Here is a 6,608-nt window from a genome sequence, read left to right as displayed (position 1 = left end):
GTATACTTCCTCTGGAGCACCTCGTTCTTTGAACAGGAGTTTCATTTGTTGAATTACTGCAGATGATGTGGTCGAGTGAAAACACTGTATGAAGGAGATGTGGCTGTAATGGTCTCTACTAGTAAGAATTCCTTATGTTCCATTGTAAAGATGTCTGTACTGACATACTGCTATGGGTAAGAAGAGGTCTCATGCTGCTGTAGTGTTTCTGATGGGATACTAGGTTGGTACTTCGAGCATGTGGAACAGTCTCTAATTAGTTACTCTATGTTCTTGTTGATACTGACCCAGTAAACTGCTGTTCGGGCCAGTGAATATGTTTTCTCTATTCCCTGTAGGGATGAATGTAGTTGTTGTAGGATGTCTGGTCAGAATGAAAGAGGTATAATGATTTTATTGCCTTTAAAGAGTATCCCATTCGGGAGCCCAATTTCGTCCCTATAGTTCCAGAAAGCTTATACACGAGAGTGGCAGTTGGATCGATTTGCTGGCCATCCAGACATAACGATGTAGGTAAGCTCTTTTAGTACTGGGTATTTGACTGTTTCTGCCTTGATATCTTGTAGGTGAGTTGGAGATGCATTGAGGTGTGCGTTAAGTAGGTGTATGTTGATGTCTACATCCCTGATTGGGTCCCCTGGACTTGGTGATACCCTGGACATGCAGTCGGCAATGGGGATGGATTTTTCTGGATTGTATTTAACTGTAAAGTCATAACCTTAGATTTTGAGTAACATTCTTGTTAAACTTCGTAATGCCTTAGCTATTGATTCTTGTTGTGTGTGATCTGTTTGTATTGTCACTGTTTGGCCCCATACATAGTGATGGAATTTTTCTAATCCAAAAACCACTGCTAGCATTTCGTGTTCTATGATGGAGTATTTTATCTCTGGCTCTGACAGGGTTTTACTTGCTAAAGCGACTGGTAGTTCATTTTGGATGAGGGCTGCACCTAGTCTAGCCAATGATGTATCTATTTTTATATTGATTGGCGGTTTTGCATCAAAATATTTAAGCACAACTGCTTTTTCTATTTCCTCTTTTACACTGTAAAATGCCATCTGTTTCTGTTCTGTCCAGATGAACTGCATTTTTGTCGACAGAAGGTCTCTGAGCGGCTTAGTCAGCATTGCCAGTTTTAAGTAATTTTAAAGCCCAAGAAAGCTTGCTAGTTGTTTTTCGTCGTGTCATCTGGACGATCACTTCTATCATGTTGGATTCTGGTTTCACTCTATTCCTTGATATAACTGCTAACATATTACAAGAGTTATGTGCCCTTAATAGGAACTTAGCTACTTTGGCATTGACAGAAAACTGTCATGGCGACTTGAATAAAGGCACGTCCTCCCGTGCTAAGTTCTTACTGAATTAAGTGTCCTGTTATTATTCCCTCACATAAAATATCCCATATTTTAATTATATATGGTGTCAGAAATGGGATGCAATAAATAAATAAATCGTTAATAGAACAGCCCATCCCGAGTCAAGAACGGAGAAAACTACAGGACAACATGGGTGAGTCTGAATACCTTTTAAACCCATGCCCTCACATTTACACCTAAATTGTTAACGGCTCATACATTTTACACATTTTAACATACAACACCTACTGAAAATGTCTACCCACGTGAACCCCACCGAAACAGACCTGAATGGACTCAATAGCGCTCATGATGCAAATGCAACAGCAGCAGCAGCAGCAGCAGCTCAACATGCATGAGCAAATGACACAACTCTTGGCACATTTATTTCCTACCAAGCAACACATGCCCACACCATTTTTGCATCATCCACGCATTAAATCCGACTGCCCAATCATAGAACCAGATTTGTCAGTCAATCATCTTCAAAGACACATGGTTCTGTTACAAAGAGATGACACAACTCACCAACCCGACAGAAATCCCAACAGAGCTACGATCCACATGCAGTTCATCTATTAATGAAATGCTGTTCGATTTCATTGGCCCAGATGCTTTAAATAATGCTACAGAGGAACAGCTGCTAGAATACATCAAACTCGCAAGTGATGCTTTGCGCTTTCGAAAGACAATGTGGTTGTTACAACCAACGACGTACAACATCATTCTCTGAGGATCAAATCCCAGATCATTGCCCGCTTACCAGACGTTTCCCACCAAAGCAAAATTTTGACAGAGATTAATTTATTGCCAAAGCTAAGCAACCTAGCCGAACGTTTGTTAACTTTAAAGTCTACTGCCAGAACATCGAGCCACTTCCGGCCAGCTGAGACCCCACAAATAGTTCCAATCATATCTGCATCATCACAAAAATTACTGCCACATATTAAGACAAGTAATGAGAACAAATGTAACGGTTATGGTCACAAAGTACACCCAAAAGGGCCACAAGCGTAATCATGCCACAAATGTGGGAGAGAAAACCACTTCTCGAGCACATGCCACAGCAAAGTATTCTTCAATGCCATGATGAAGGGTCACTCTGATGACAACCGAAGTGATTACACCTATTTCATATCAACTATGAACATGCAGCCCAGGTGACTAAAAGAAGAGGGAATTCTGCATGTGGCATAGACCACCAACCAGTTCACACCAGGACGACCAGAGCCACTGCCCCATTCGTTAATATTACAATCATATTGAACATTATGGCCCATAGGCACCTCGGACAATTGATGCATACTGAAGTGAAATCACGATCCACTCAACTAACTGCAACGTCAGATACTGGGGCCCAAACCAGTATAGCTGGAGAGGATCTCGGGTGCACATCCAAACATCTATTACATCTAAACATCTATTATTAAGTATTGATTACGTGCTGTAAACAACAACTTGCACATCATAGAAGAATCGCCACATTAAAACTTGGTGCTATAACATGCTCGGAGATGATTTACATCTGCCCAAAGATTAGGGGCATATATATTTCACAGACGGCCCTAAAAAAGTAAGGGTTATTGACAATGACTTTCCAACACAAATTAGGAATCAAGTAGCCACAACAAAGATAAACTGTAAACCGGCTAACTGTACATTAGCTCCTTGTAGTTGCCCATCCAGATCACCGTGTCCACCACCACCACCAGACAAACTGCCATTCTCTGCAACACATGATTATCGCAACGACCTAGAAAATTGGATCACGTGTCACTTTGCCAGCAGTGCATTCAACATGTGCACACACCAAAAGTTGTAGACCACAACGGGTGAACCACTCACTATTATATTTTTAGACAAACACCAACCCAAAGTTGTTCACAAGCCAATCCCAGTCCCCCACCATTGGAAAAAAGCTGTTAAATCCCAGCTAGATGTGGCACTGAACATAATTGAGCCAGTGCCAGTTGGAACACCAACAACATGGTGTTCCAAAATGATCACAGTTCCCAAAAAGATGGCAGCCCATGTAGAATGGTCGACTTGCAGAATTTGAATGCAGCAACAAGACGAGAGACACATCACACACCTTCTCCATTCAACCTAGTCAATACAATACCTCCAGGGAAAAAGAAAACCACCCTCGATGCATGGAATGGATATCACAGTGTTCCCCTTGCTGCAGAAACATGGGACACCACCATCTTCATAACAGAATGAGGCAGATACCGATAGATGTCTGTAGATTATTTTGCAACCATTTCTAACACCATGTTGTGATATTAATAAATGCGGATGATTAAGGATTTGTTGAGGATGCAAGGAGACTGAAATGAAACATGTGTTATTCACAGTCTACAAACCAGAACTGCTTGCCAGAAGAAGTGATATGGGAGAGAAGTGAGAGGAGGACTGGATGAGGCTATTATTACTGATACTACAACAGATACCAATATAACGTGGACTACCAGGTCATGCTCAGAGACTACTCTTTAAGATGTTTAACCATCATCTTATAAGCATCTCACTTGCTGCCTTGATGTATATTCTTGATTTCCCAGTCAATTTGTCAGGAACCATGTAATAGATGCAAAGGGAGTCTGTATGCAGGTGAAACCTCTTTGTATGCCACTGTAGTGCTAGATTAATGTCCTTAATTTAATTTAATTCAGCCAGGTTGATGTGTTGGGCAACTAACATCTTCCAACATCGCTCCACCTTTATCCAACAGATCTCCCAATACTTGTGAACATGCAACATTTCATCTTCACTGACACACCACTGGGTGCTCATGTGTTGCTCTTTTATAACTTTCTGCAATCATTTAGGCAAGAAGAGTATCACTTGTTTCATCATCTCACACATTAGTTACCATATTTGCACTGTGTTTTATTACACTCACTGCCACATGAAGTCACCCACACATTGGCAGGTGTCCCTTGAGTTTTCTACACAAGGAAAAAATGGCTTGTAAGAACTTCAGCGATATCAGAAATCAAACTTCCTTGTCTCCATAGCAGAGTGAACCACCAGGCTCAACACATGCTCTGTCTCCAAGCTACACTAGATCCTTGCATCACATGCAAACTTTTGTCAATTTTGTTTGCATGTATATCGCTGACCTGACATCTTCATTTAATGTAAATGTTATTGAGATATAACAATGCTTTTTCAACTGTCTCTTCCTGGGATAACACAGCACTAACAATGCATGATCTACGTTATGACATTCAACTCAGCATGGCAAGGGAGTATTTCTTGCCAGAAAACAGCACCATCTGGAATGGTCATAAAATTTTGTCACTTTGTATCTGTAAATAGGCTTTCCTCAAATCAGGCAATGCTTGCACATCCATCAGCAATGTAAGTCTTTATATATTGAGTTTATGATGATCTATGACTGGTCACGCCTTGGACTTATATTGTACCATTGGCATTAAAAAGATAAGATCTTTCTGAGATTTAATCTTGAAGTCTGGCAGATTAATATAGAGTGGCACAGAGAATTTCAAATTCCAATCTGATATAGAGAGAACACCACCCTGTGCCTTAATAGTGTTATATTTGAGTAGTGAGTCAACGCCCAGTATGTTTTTCTGTGTTAACAAGAGATTGATTTCACTAGATACACTAGTCTGTGCAAATCCTTACAATGGTTACACTATCGCACGCCTGTGTCTCACCATTTATCCTTGCTATTTAAATGTTCCTTCTGCCTCAGATACAGCATAATCTTGCGATCATTGTGGTATGATCTCAGCCTGAATCAAGAAGTACCGAGCAAGGTGTTAGATCAACATGCACTTGGATGATTGAGAGCAGAACGGCAGTGACACTGTCTTCTGATGTTTCCCAGACAATCTGAGGCTGTGTGCCCTATTCTGCAAGACCAGAAGCATTTTATACGTACCTGTTTTCTATCTGTGCAATCCTTTGCAATGTGACCGCTATGCCCACAGTGGAAGCAATACACTATGGCATGTGAGGCTGATTACACAGATATTACATGCTCCCAAGGTTCTGTTTCATCCCTAATAATCACTTGATGTTTATGGATGCTCTGAAGTGTTGCTTCATTTTAACTGTGTGCCTGGAAAAAAAATTGTACATGAAAGTGTTTAGGTAACCCTCCAAATAGAATAGTCAGTTTCTATTTTCACCACTACAAAGAAAGCAGTTTCTGTATTGTAAAATGTGTCTATGCTGTACAAAGTCTATCACAAAGCTCCATAAAGTGCAGCACCTCGGACAATTGATGCATACTGAAGTGAAATCACAATCCACTCAACTAACTGCAACGTCAGATACTGGGACCCAAACCAGTACAAAAGTGGCCTTAGTATTCTCGCTTAGCTGCTGCTAAACATCCACAGCATCTCCTGCAGGGAAATTACCAACTTAACTCAGGATTGAGTTTCAGGTTGAACCTTCAATCTTTCATTTCTAAAAAAATGAAATGGGTTTGAAATTCTATAATTTCTCCTGATGAAATCTGCAATCAAATAATTCCAACATAAAGCATCTTCCCTATATTTAGACAACTTCAAAATAAAAACTGATTTTTAATTTAATATAATTTTAGCATAGTAACTTAAAAAAAATCATATTAAAAATTGATGCATTTAACTCTACTCCTACATTGAACAACAATAATGTCCTGATAAGATCTATGATGATGGTGTTACGTTTATAAAAGTTAACCTACACATGAAATGCAAGATCAACTCCTAAAATAATTTCTAACAAAAGGATCATCAAATGAGAAGAAATCAAGGATCTCCTTTAGATAAGAAATGATATATTTAAGTGACCCACACTGTTTGCTGTTGGTTGTCAGAAATTAAAAACAGTGAAGAAAGATTACGGGCAGCAGTTGAATGTCTTTTCTTAAAGTAATACATCATCAATTGAAGATATCAAGTTGACAGTGGCAATAGGACATCTTTCTTCATGGGTGTCTGGAGCTTCTCTGCCTGTTCTGCAAATCCCTTAAGTTTTAAATGTAGTCTTTCAACAGTCTGATCGAAATTAATACACCCAGGAGCATGAGTGGTCATGTTGTGACCAAACAACCTCACTAGGGTTGCTCTCTGCAAGAGAAATGTTAATGCTCATGATTTTTACATATTAATTCCATATTAATGTTGGCACTTGCCTTCCCTTATAGTAAAACCTAATAATGTAATAATCTCTAACAAATGGATCATCAAATGAAAGGAAATCAAGGCTCTTCTATAGATCACA

This window comes from Euprymna scolopes, chromosome 21, assembly GCF_053919585.1.
Source record: "Euprymna scolopes isolate OS-2025 chromosome 21, ASM5391958v1, whole genome shotgun sequence".
Classification (NCBI taxonomy): domain Eukaryota; kingdom Metazoa; phylum Mollusca; class Cephalopoda; order Sepiida; family Sepiolidae; genus Euprymna; species Euprymna scolopes.
Note: the sequence above shows the minus strand (reverse complement) of the source record.